Here is a 13,216-nt window from a genome sequence, read left to right as displayed (position 1 = left end):
GTGAGTGCTTGGGTTATACAAGACGTTTGAAGAACAACTTAATGTTAAACGGACTAAGACTGGGATGCCATTAAAAATCATGTGCCCCAATACTTTTGGCATTATAGTGTACATGCACCTCTTACCAAATAACAAGACCCCTTAAAATACGGAGGTCAAATGCGCTTGTTCCACAATCATGGATAGCTGGCAATGGATTGTACACAATTCAGATTCTCTTCTCCGTCACTCTGGGGTATTCATAAAGCCATATATTCCAAAAGAAATTAAGCAGCGCAGAATACTCACAAAGTGGCAGCGGAAAACAAATCTTATTCTGCTTTATAGCGCACATGAGTGATAAGGTCAGATCACGTGCCCCTCCCAAAGTGTTTCGTCACAAATGACATCTTCAGGGGAACCAGGAAGCATGAACTTCCTACTTCCCCTGTGGACATCATTTCTGGCGAAATGTCACAAATGACATGACACGTCACAAATGACATGATATACCATTTTATGCTAAGTGCGGTTACCTTTTTTTTGGCACTGGTTTTACACTATTGTAAAAGCATCAAATTTAAAGTGACAGCGCTATACATATAGGTTTATAAAAAAAAAATTCAATATCTGTGGTTATTTGTGTTCAAAGCTGTCTGTATTATCGCAAGAGCACATTGAGAATTTTAATACGTTTTTTACATTAGCGCAGAGTTCACTTCGATCAATACTTACACTGCTTGCATGAAAAAAAATACCTTTAGGGCGCTTTCACACAGGCAAGAGGTTTTACCGTGATCTGAAAAGAAATCCACGGTAAAGCAACTTTGCAGGTATTCAGTGCCGCAGGTGCTTCCTGCATGCCTGTGTATTCCATCCCAAGGATTTTACATTGAACTCTGTGCAACAACCACCATTTGGAAGGCCATTGGAGCCCGTCTGTGTACCATTCAGATTTCCATGTGGATACATGCAGACCACTGTGAGGGGTATACAAACAGGTGGAGATTTTAGATGAATGGCTGCAGTGGAGGATTACTCCTACGGAGGAAACCAAAAGTGGTTACATTACTTGTGACTGCAGTACACACTCAGGTAACCACTTCCAGCCCAAACCAATTCTGGCATCCCTCTCCTACATGAAAAAAACATTTTTTTGCTAGAAAATGACTCAGAACCCTCCAAACATAATAGATGTTCTTTTTTAGCAGAGACGTCAGGGAATAAAATAGTGGTCGTTGCAACTTTTTATGTCACACATTATTTGCGCAGCAATTTTTGAAACACAGTTTATTTGAAAAAAACAATATTTCATGAATTGCAAAAAAAAAAAAAACACTAGTTAGCCCAATTTTTTTTGTATAATTTGACAATATGCTGAGTACCTAGATACATAACATGTCACGCTTTAAAATTGCACACACTCGTGGAATGGCGCCAAACCTTGGTACTTAAAAATCTCCATAGGCTATGCTTTACAAATTTTTAAAGGTTACCTGTTTCGAGTTACAGAGGAGGACTTGTGCTAGAATTTATGCTTATGTCTGCAATATCAGATAACCGTAGTCCACTTCTGGCTAGACTATTATTTATTTGTTACAGGCATATATAAAGCACGTACGATGTTCACAGTGCTTTGCATACTGTATGTAACAAGTTAATTTTAAAATACTGTATATACAGGGAGATCTATCATAATGGGGACAGAAACACAGCCAACTTTTATAGTAAAAGCATTGATGTATTTGTTTAGCTGTAACAGTACAGTTTCTTTAAAGTGTGGCAACCCAACAGATCTTACAGAAAATACAGGGATAATCACCAATTACATTTTGCATCAAATACTCATCATTTGACACTGATCGTTCTTTAGAGCACTGCAACTCCTGCAGAATACAGAGATGTAGAGCAGTGTACAGGGGTCAGAAGTATGTAGGGCAGTGCACAGGGGTCAGAAATATGTACTGTAGGGCAGTGTACAGGGGTCAGTATTATGTAGGGCAGTGTACAGAGGTCAGTGGAATGTAGGGCAGTGTACAGAGGTCAGTGGGATGGAGGGCAGTGTATAGAGGTCAGTGGGATGTAGGGCAGTGTACAGAGGTCAGTGGAATGTAGGGCAGTGTATAGAGGTCAATGGGATGTAGGGCAGTGTACAGAGGTCAGTGGGATGTAGGGCAGTGTACAGAGGTCAGTGGGATGGAGGGCAGTGTACAGCGGTCAGTGGGATGTAGGGCAGTGTACAGAGGTCAGTGGGATGGAGGGCAGTGTACAGAGGTCAGTGGAATGTAGGGCAGTGTATAGAGGTCAATGGGATGTAGGGCAGTGTACAGAGGTCAGTGGGATGTAGGGCAGTGTACAGAGGTCAGTGGGATGGAGGGCAGTGTACAGCGGTCAGTGGGATGGAGGGCAGTGTACAGAGGTCAGTGGAATGTAGGGCAGTGTACAGAGGTCAATGGGATGTAGGGCAGTGTACAGAGGTCAGTGGGATGTAGGGCAGTGTACAGAGGTCAGTGGGATGGAGGGCAGTGTACAGCGGTCAGTGGGATGGAGGGCAGTGTACAGAGGTCAGTGGGATGTAGGGCAGTGTACAGAGGTCAGTGGAATGGAGGGCAGTGTACAGAGGTCAGTGGGATGGAGGGCAGTGTACAGAGGTCAGTGGGTTGTAGAGCAGTGTACAGGGGTCAGTATTATGTAGGGCAGTGTACAGAGGTCAGTGGGTTGTAGAGCAGTGTACAGGGGTCAGTATTATGTAGGGCAGTGTATAGAGGTCAGTGGGATGTAGGGCAGTGTACAGAGGTCAGTGGGTTGTAGGGCAGTGTACAGGGGTCAGTATTATGTAGGGCAGTCTACAGAGGTCGGTGGGAAGTAGGGCAGTGTACAGAGGTCAGTTGGTTGTAGGGCAGTGTACAGGGGTCAGTATTATGTAGGGCAGTGTATAGAGGTCAGTGGGATGTAGGGCAGCGTACAGAGGTCAGTGGGTTGTAGGGCAGTGTACAGGGGTCAGTATTATGTAGGGCAGTCTACAGAGGTCAGTGGGATGTAGGGCAGTGTACAGAGGTCAGTTGGTTGTAGGGCAGTTTACAGGGGTCAGTATTATGTAGGGCGGTGTATAGAGGTCAGTGGGATGTAGGGCAGTGTATAGAGGTCAGTGGGATGTAGGGCAGTGTACAGGGGTCAGTATTATATAGGGCAGTCTACAGAGGTCAATGAGATGTAGGGCAGCGTACAGAGGTCAGTGGGTTGTAGGGCAGTGTACAGGGGTCAGTATTATGTAGGGTGGTGTATAGAGGTCAGGGGGATGTAGGGCAGTGTACAGAGGTCAGAAAAATGTAGGGCAGTGTACAGAGGTTAGTAGTGTGTAGGACAATTTACAGAGGTCAGTAAAATGTAGGGCAGTGTACAAAGGTCAGTAGGATGTATGGCTGTGTACAGAGGTCAGAAAAATATAGGGCAGTGTGCAGAGGTCCGTGGGATGTAGGGCAGTGTACAGGGGTCAGTAGTATGTAGGCCGTGTACAAAGGTCAGTAGGGCAGCAGAGCACAGAGTCAACAGGACAGGGAGTCAGTAGATCAGATGACTGGGAGCCGGAGCAGAAGACAGAGTGTCTGCAGGGCATTGGAGAGTGATCAGTAGGGCAGAGGACAGGGTACTAGCAAGGCAAAGTGGGGGGAGGGCACAGTTGAGGGGGGACAGGAAGGCACAGTACAGGTGGCAGCAGGACACAATACTGGATTCAGAAAAGTACAGTGTGTGTGTGGGGGGGGGGGGGGGTAGTAGAGCACAGTACAGGGGGAAGCAGGGCACAGTACAGGGAGGGTAGAAGGATACAACAAAGGAGATCAGGAGGGCACAGTATGGGGGGGGGGAGTAATAGGAGGGTACAGTATGGGGGCAGTAATGTATAATACATATATTATCTCCTTAAGCACAGCAGCACAGGGAAGCTTCCGTCACATATCTGTTCTGGCATGCTGTCAGCTAAATCTACAATTGCAATGACATCTCTCCCTATACCTTTCCCCCACAGTTTCTGGCACTCTTCTGGCGCTTTGCAGGGGGTTAAGGAAGAACCCTCGAGGCGTAGCCTCTTTTTAGTTCTGCTTGTGTGGGTGGGATGTGTACTGCTCCGATTACATAGGATGAATAGGAGAGGAGGGCTGGCGGGAATCAGAGCAGTACACATCACATCACACCCACACAAGCAGCAGTAGTAAGAGGCTCTGCTTCGAGGGTTTTTCCTTGAAGGCAAGGTTCACCTTTACAAAAAAAAAATAGTAAATGCACATCTTGTTGCAGGTAAAATGTGCATTTATTATTATTTTTTAACAGCAGCTTGGAAAGCATTTCACCGAGGAACAGCAGATCCCTGGTGAAATGTCAGGCTCCTGCGTACACTGCCTACAGTTCTGTTGCCAGTACTTCTATACAGACTGTCATTGCTGAGTTGTGGGCAGTAGGAATGAACTTTGGGCGTGCTGATCAGCTTGTCCGTAGTTCATTCCAGAGGCGTAACTAGAACCTTCAGGGCCCCGGTGCAAGAAACCATGAAGGGCCCCCCCGGACCCCTGGCCCAGGGCCCTTCCCTTCAAGCCTGGGGCTCTTCCCACTGATCCTGGGGCCCTTTACTCTCATTGTGGGGCCCTTTATTACGGTCCCACAGCGGGACCCTTTCACAAGTTTTGCAGTGGGCCCCCCTCCTGCCATCTTGGGGCCTCCCCACAGTGGTGGAATGCCAGGGCCCCGTCACAAGTGTGACCTTTGCAATCTTTGAAGTTCACCCACTGGTGTCTGTAGTTTTTATTTTTTTGGTATTTTAATTGTATTATATTTTATCATTTTATTTAATTTTTTTACAACGTCACTGACTATGACTCTGTCCATTCAGAAAAGGAAGGAGCTGGAAAATTACATTTTTACCGACCCCTTCCTGGTTCTCTATTGTGACACATCCCCTGCAGCAGCCGGCAGGAGAGGAGAGGGAGCACGGGGGGGGGGGGGGGGGGTACAGCAGAACACAAGTGAACTAGATAGGAGGAGTGGCGGGGGCAGCATACAGAGGAACCAATCTCCTAATTTTCCTCCTGCAGCTACAAGAGGAAAAAGGAGGACAGTGATTTCTCTACATGCTGCCCCCACCGCCCCTCCTATCCAGGTGTACAGGGGAGCCGCACAGGCCCCCTGGAGCATGGGGCCTGGTAGCGATTGCAACCCCTGCAACCCCTGTAGTTACGCCCCTGGTTCATTCACACTACAAGTACGTCTGCTGGATTGTTCTTTGGCTGACTGTACTTGTACTTTATTCATTCAGAACAAATTGTGAATTAACCACTTTCAGACTGGAGGATTTTCCCCCCTAATGACCAGGCCCTATTTTGCGATTCGCCACTGCGTTACTTTAACAGATAATTGCGCGGTCCTGCAACGTTGTAACTAAATAAAAATTACGTCCTTTTTTCCCCACAAATAGAGCTTTCTTTTGGTGGTATTTGATCACCTGTGCGATTTTTATTTTTTGCACTATAAACAAAAAAAGAGCGACAATTTTGCAAAAAAAAAAAAAAAAAACAATATTTTTCACATTCTGCTATATAAAATTCCCCCCCAAAAAATAAAAATCAAAATATAACATTTTAGGCCAATTTGTTTTCTGCTATATATTTTTGGTAAAAAAAAAAAAAAAAAATTGCAATAAGCGTATTTTGATTGGTTTGCGCAAAAGTTATTGCGTTTACTAACTACGGGAAAGATTTATGTCATTTTTATTGTATTTTTTTTTTTACTAGACTGCAGGACTGCAGCATTGCGGCGGACAGATCAGACCCCTAACTGACATTTTTGTCACTTTTGGGGGTACCAGTGACATTACTACAGTAATCAGTGCTTAAAATATGCTCTGTTACTGTAATAATGACACTGGAAGGGAAGGGGTTAACATTGGGGGAGCATGCCCATGTATTTCTAAAGCTGCTGCAGCTATGAACCAAAAGACATGTATATTAAAAAAGAATAGCGCGCAAATGCAAAAGAAATAACTACCAAATCTGAAGACAATCCATAAATAAAAATTGGGGTTTGGTCCCACCATATGGCCATATCGTGCTCAAGCCCACTACTGCGTCAAAGTACCCCATTATCAGTGGGTCCTACACTATCCATGAAAAAGAGATGAATCCAGCCTTTCTAACCCTTGGAGATAATACTCCTTGCTGGGAAGGATGTGCAAATGCACTACAGGGGACTCCTCCTATATCCACTTGATGGTGGACACTGATTGAGTACAGGTGTGTGTGGGGGGGTGGGGAGGGTTGCTCAACCTCGATAGTTTTTTTATTTATGGATTGTCTTCAGATTTGGTAGTTATTTCTTTTGCATTTGCGCGCTATTCTTTTTTAATATACATGTCTTTTGGTTCATAGCTACAGCAGCTTTAGAAATACATGGGCATGCTCCCCCAAATTTTTTGTCTGTTTATTATGTATTCGGTCTGACCAGACTATCGAGGTTGAGCAACCCTCCCCACCCCCCCACACACACCTGTACTCAATCAGTGTCCACCATCAAGTGGATATAGGAGGAGTCCCCTGTAGTGCATTTGCACATCCTTCCCAGCAAGGAGTATTATCTCCAAGGGTTAGAAAGGCTGGATTCATCTCTTTTTCATGGATAGTGTAGGACCCACTGATAATGGGGTACTTTGACGCAGTAGTGGGCTTGAGCACGATATGGCCATATGGTGGGACAAACCCCCATTTTTATTTATGGATTGTCTTCAGATTTGGTAGTTATTTCTTTTGCATTTGCGCGCTATTCTTTTTTAATATACATGTCTTTTGGTTCATAGCTGCAGCAGCTTTAGAAATACATGGGCATGCTCCCCCAAATTTTTTGCCTGTTTATTATGTATTCGGTCTGACCAGACTATCGAGGTTGAGCAACCCTCCCCACCCCCCCACACACACCTGTACTCAATCAGTGTCCACCATCAAGTGGATATAGGAGGAGTCCCCTGTAGTGCATTTGCACATCCTTCCCAGCAAGGAGTATTATCTCCAAGGGTTAGAAAGGCTGGATTCATCTCTTTTTCATGGATAGTGTAGGACCCACTGATAATGGGGTACTTTGACGCAGTAGTGGGCTTGAGCACGATATGGCAATATGGTGGGACCAAACCCCCATTTTTATTTATGGATTGTCTTCAGATTTGGTAGTTATTTCTTTTGCATTTGCGCGCTATTCTTTTTTAATATACATGTCTTTTGGTTCATAGCTGCAGCAGCTTTAGAAATACATGGGCATGCTCCCCCAAATTTTTTGCCTGTTTATTATGTATTCGGTCTGACCAGACTATCGCGGTTGAGCAACCCTCCCCACCCCCCCACACACACCTGTACTCAATCAGTGTCCACCATCAAGTGGATATAGGAGGAGTCCCCTGTAGTGCATTTGCACATCCTTCCCAGCAAGGAGTATTATCTCCAAGGGTTAGAAAGGCTGGATTCATCTCTTTTTCATGGATAGTGTAGGACCCACTGATAATGGGGTACTTTGACTCAATAGTGGGCTTGAGAACGATATGGCCATATGGTGGGACCAAACCCCCATTTTTATTTATGGATTGTCTTCAGATTTGGTAGTTATTTCTTTTGCATTTGCGCGCTATTCTTTTTTAATATAAGGGGTTAACATTGTTGGTGATCAAGGTGTTAAATGTAAGTCTAGGGGAGTGATTCTAAGTGTGTGGGGGTTGGGCTTGTGAGATGATCACAGAGACATGTGATCCTATAACGAAGGATCACATAGCCTCTGTGATCATTCGAGGGAGAAGGACGGCTCTGTTTACATCAGCCGACCGTCCTTCTCTGTCAGCGTGGAGAGATCGAGAGTGTCAGGCGGCAATCAGAGCTGCCTGACACACGCGCCAGCTTCCACGCTGACGATCAGGGGCCAGAGTGTGCCGCCGCTGGCGCACGCTCACCCCCTAGCTCCTCCCAGGCAAATTACATAGTACTACGTGGTTTTGCCTGGGAGAGCCAGCTTGCCAAAGTATATATAAAGTATACAGTTGGCATGTGGTTAATGACGTGGTTGTAAAAAAAAAAAGTTACAAGTGCAGGGAAAGGAACCCCCCACCCGCTGTCGCAGGGATGGGGTGGAGGAAAGTGGAAAGATGGTGCAGGAGCTGAAACATGCTACATGTTCCACTCCAAAAACAGGTGAAACATGTAACATGTTCCAAACCTGAACTTATCCTTTAATCCCTGCAAAGTGCCAGTAGAGACACTATGGGAGGAAGGTACAGGGGGTAGATGTCCTCCCAATTGTAGATTTGTCCCAGTGACAGGCTGTTTTCCTACCCCCAGCCCAGATCCTGGGATGCTGCCTGAGACAATGCATGCCCGGGACAGCTTAATAAAAAGTGTGACTGTCCCGGCAAATCCGGGACAGTTGGCAACTATACATATCCCATGGAACTTTGCAGCTTGCCTGACTCCACTTCATGAGACTCCTCCTCTTAGTCCTTTTGTAGTTCAGAAGCCAGGCTCTGTGAAATGTGTGACACAGCAATGTCTACTCACAGAGTATAGAGAATACATGACACAGAAGGAAGTAAATGTGTGGGGATCCTCACAAAATAAGCCTACAAAACATCTAGATAGATATATTTTAACCTCAACCCTAAGACTCGGTTCACATTACCGCGACTTGTCAGCCTGACAAGTCGCGCTCCCTTGCAGTCCATTGACCGCTACAGGACCCGTTCTAATAGGACTTAGAAAAAGGGTCCTGTACTATTTCAGGGCGACCTCGGAGCGACTTGCATAGACTTCCATTATGTGAAGTCCCTGCAAGTCGCTCCGAAGTCGTGGTGCATGGTAATGCACAAGTCGCCCCGAAGTAGTAAGGAGTCGTGTCGCCCCAGTGTGAACCGACTCTAACCCTGAACTCAACTGTTTTCACAACATCATCAGCAATATCACATGGCAAGTTTTGTCTACAAAATTAACAATACGCACAAAACTGTGCTGAAAACTCTTATACCCCATTTGTGAATAGAACAGAACTGATGTCCTCTACATAGCTCTGTAAAAAAATGCATAACATTGCATACATTCAGTTGTCAATTAACTGTACTTTCTGCAGGCTCAATATGACCTACTCAGTGATATGCAAGAACAGGAGATCTTCTAATACGTCTCGGCAGGGTACTTTCCTCCATGGAGTTGGCTTCTGGGAATATTAAACTCCTCAATTTCAGACTGCATTGCTTAAAGCGTGATTATAGTTGTTTTTTCATGTTAATTATGCAAATTGACATGCTTCATTATGTGATGTATCAAATCTCGTAAGGATCAGCAGTATAAAATGGCTTAAGGACATTTGACTCTTGTCTGTGGATTTATAATAACTGATATTGGTAAACGAAGATGCTTCTGAGACCACTGGCATTTTCTGAGAACATTAAATATGCAATGGATAAAAAAAACAAAGATGGTACTTTTCACAATTCCAACAATATAAAAACCAGAAGATAGAAAAGAAAACAACTGTGATACCTAGAAAGATGATACCATATATTCTCACTATATAAAGCTGGACAAACATATTCCAGGGAAGAGGAAAAAGCAGCACCATTTAAGTAAAAGCAAGACAAATTTTAATGGGCAATAAAATACATCACCTTACAAGATATGAAAGATGTAATAGCGCTTGTATAATAAAGTAAGGAGTATCCGCTCCAGAGGAGGACTCGTGCAAAAGGATGGATATGCAGTCTGTTGTCCTGGCCTCGCTGTCCTGGAGACACAAGTGCACTTGGAAAGAGCCGATGGCGTCACATCCAGGTCCATAGGTGAGCGGGCGGTGCGCGTATTTGGAGCATGTGTGCTCCTACTTCAGGCAAGTTTTAAACACGCGCACCGCCTGCTCACCTCTGGACCCAGCTGTGACATCATCAGCTCTCTCCAAGTGCCCCCGTGTCTCCAGAAAACTCTTGAAACTCTCAGCACAGCCAGGACAACAAACTGCACAGATTGCATATCCATCCCTTTGCACCAAGTCCTCCTCTGGAGCGGATGATCCATATTTAATTATACAAGCACTAACACATCTTTCATATTGTAAGTTGCTGTCTTTTATTGCTTATTAAAATTTGTCCTGCTGCACTTAGATGGTGCTGCTCTTTCCTCTTTTCTTGTATCCCCTAAAGAGTCCCTCTTTTTAGAACCTTCAGCCCTCCAGCACCAGGACCTACATGTCAGCCTCCATGAATTTATGTTTTTAGGACTGTGAACTGGCCTCTTTTACACCATACTGTGATCTATACAATCCCTTCCAGCATATAGACTTTATCTCCCTTTGTGTATTCACTGTACTGGGTCTATATGATTCATTCCGTCAGCTTGGATCTCCTTTATTGTCCTATTAGTGGCTTTTTTTCTGTACAACCACACATTCAGTGCGTCAATATTGTTTGTGTTTTGTACAAACATATTCCACTCTGATTATACAAATTATTTTAGGCCCTATTTACATGGGGTGGACTCCGTTGCGATCAGCAGGGGAGCTATGAACTTATCCTCTGCTGATTGGAGCAGAGCGGGTGGATGACACATCCCCATCCACTCAGTATCTGCAGAGTGGACATGGGCAGAGCCAGCTCCGCTTAATGGACAGCTGCTATTAAATGGACTCCACTGTCTATTTACAACCAGCTACCTCTGATCTGCTCCACCAAAACCAAAGAGAATAAAGTCCTCGCCAATTTTTTTTTTTTTTTTAGACGGTCTGATTAGACCCAGAGGTAGGCAGGTGTAAACGGACATCCACCTGTCCATAAGGATGAATGGACCTCCTGATCAGGTCCTCCTCAAAAACTGACAGGTGGACCTGATCAGAACGATCACCTGAAAGGGTTTTTTGTTGTAAGAAATGTGACCTAGCTGATATAATCAATACAATCTGAGTGGATATAAGCCGCAACATGTTTGGCCAGGACTAAAAATACTAATGTGTGAGCAATGTATGGTGACTGCAACTATCTGTGTAAGTGTCATGGATGGCTTCAGAAGATGTGCGCGTGCCCCAAAACACAGAACAAAGGATCTTTGCCAGGTTACCTGGGCACGCTCATTTGTGCAAGAATGCACACAGGTAAGTTGCATGAACATCTGTACATCATCTGTACATACAGGCACACAGGCATGTACGCCTGATTCCAGACCTGGCATCAAACAGAACAGTGCTGAAACAGGAAGATGCTTGATGATCTTCAGCTGTTCCCAGTGCCCTGATTGTGCATTTACTTCTGATATTCTGTTGCTGACCTGGTTTGTTTTTTGTTTTCTCTATACTCTGATCTTCTGTTGTGCCTCAGCTTGATTCTGACCTTATCTGTCTACTTGTTGACCTTCTCTTGCTTTCTGACCATGATTACCCATTGCTAACCTCAGCTTGCTTCGTGACCACGCCCCTGCTGCCTACGTTACTACGTCTCTGCCTTTGGTCCTGCCTAATACCTGATTTCCAGGTTGTCAATAACTGACCTGCTCAACCTGCTCAGATTCTGCCTCCAGCCTGTCATGGGTTCTGGTGTCTTTATCAGTGCCTGGCAGCAGAAGTGCTGGTTCTCTCTCTCCCCTCTCAGAGGCTTGGAGACAGCAGCGAAAGCCGATGGCTCCAGCTGCTGTCAATCAATGCAATAGACACACACAGCCTGGCTCAGGATCAAGTTTGCAGGTGCATCCCCATAGGAAGTGGCTTTTTTGGAGGGTGCACCAAGGAGGAGCTGAGAGCACCGGTGGGGGACCTCAGAAGAGGAGATTCATGGCTGCTTTGTGCAATACCATTGTACAAATAACATGGTTGTTATTTAGGAAAAAATATAGGAGCCTTTACAATCGCTTTAAAATGGAAGAAGACAAAGGGCGCCAGGTCACAATATAGTATGAGAAATATGACAATTTATTGTAGTGACTTACATGTACAAACGATCCAAAATGCAGCCAGTAAACCATGTACCAAACAACGGTACTCGCAATGGGACACATCCGGGATGATCAGATCCAGGGACCTGCTGAACGATCCTGTGCTGTGTGGCAGTGTCTATGATACAGGTGCCGGTTGCTGCTGTAGGTGGTGCAGGCTCCCTGGATGGGCAGCCTTGCAGATGTCTGTGTACAGCGGGGTCGATGAAAGCAGTGACCCGGAAGTGATGTCAGCGACCTGTCAGTTCCTCCACGGAGTCTGAAAGGAACCAGAGAGCTGGATAGAGTGTGGAAGGCGGGCCGCAACGTCGTTTCGGAGGTCCTCCTCCTTCATCAGGCAGGCCCGCCCCTCCACTGGAAACACTTATATAGGAAACACAGGCAGGGAAGCCCATTAATTGAACAATGACTGTAATTAGCCGCAATAAAAACAATATCAGTGAATAATTAAAAACATTGAGCTAAAAAGGGAGAAAAAAACCCTGTCTATGAACTACACACAAATTATTGTACAAAAAATTGTTCAACAAATGTGACACTTGTATGTCTCTATCCTGAACAAATGTCAGAGAATTACTTAAAAATATAAGTAAGGTTCTTGTGATCTGTAAAGATCATAATGGGGTGTGTAGCGCCTTCCAGTAAGTATCGCCATTGCTCCAGTGCCGACTTGATGGCTAGTAGCTCCCGGTCACCCACATCATAATTCTTCTCTGGTGGAGTCATCTTCCTGGAGAAGAAAGCGACGGGGTGAAGCAGGGCCTTGGGCCCCTGGCGTTGAGACAGAATGACTCCTGTGGCAACTTCAGAGGCATCTACCTCAAGAACAAAGGGCAAAGCTGGATCTGGGTGTTGCAGTACTGGAGCAGATGTAAAAAGGATCTTAAGCTGATCAAAGGCTAACTGGGCTTCCTGAGACCATTGGAACTGGACCTGCTGGCGGGTTAACTGGGTAATGGGAGAAATGATTGTAGAAAAGTTCTTGATAAAGCGTCTGTAAAAGTTAGCAAACCCGACAAACCTCTGGATGCCTTTCTTGTCAGTGGGAGCTGGCCAATTGATAATAGCAGCCACCTTCTGTGGGTCCATGGAGATCCCTTCTGTGGAGATGATCAGTCCCAGAAACTGAATGCACAGTTTTTCAAACTCGCACTTCTCTGCCTTTGCATACAGTCCATGTAGTCTTAATGTGGCCAAGACCTTTTTTACATGCACCCGATGAAGATCCAGGGAGGCAGAGAAGATAAGAATAT

The sequence above is a fragment of the Pelophylax lessonae genome (genome assembly GCF_965119305.1).
Source record: "Pelophylax lessonae genome assembly, chromosome: 13".
In the NCBI taxonomy this organism is placed as follows: Eukaryota; Metazoa; Chordata; class Amphibia; order Anura; family Ranidae; genus Pelophylax; species Pelophylax lessonae.
Note: the sequence above shows the minus strand (reverse complement) of the source record.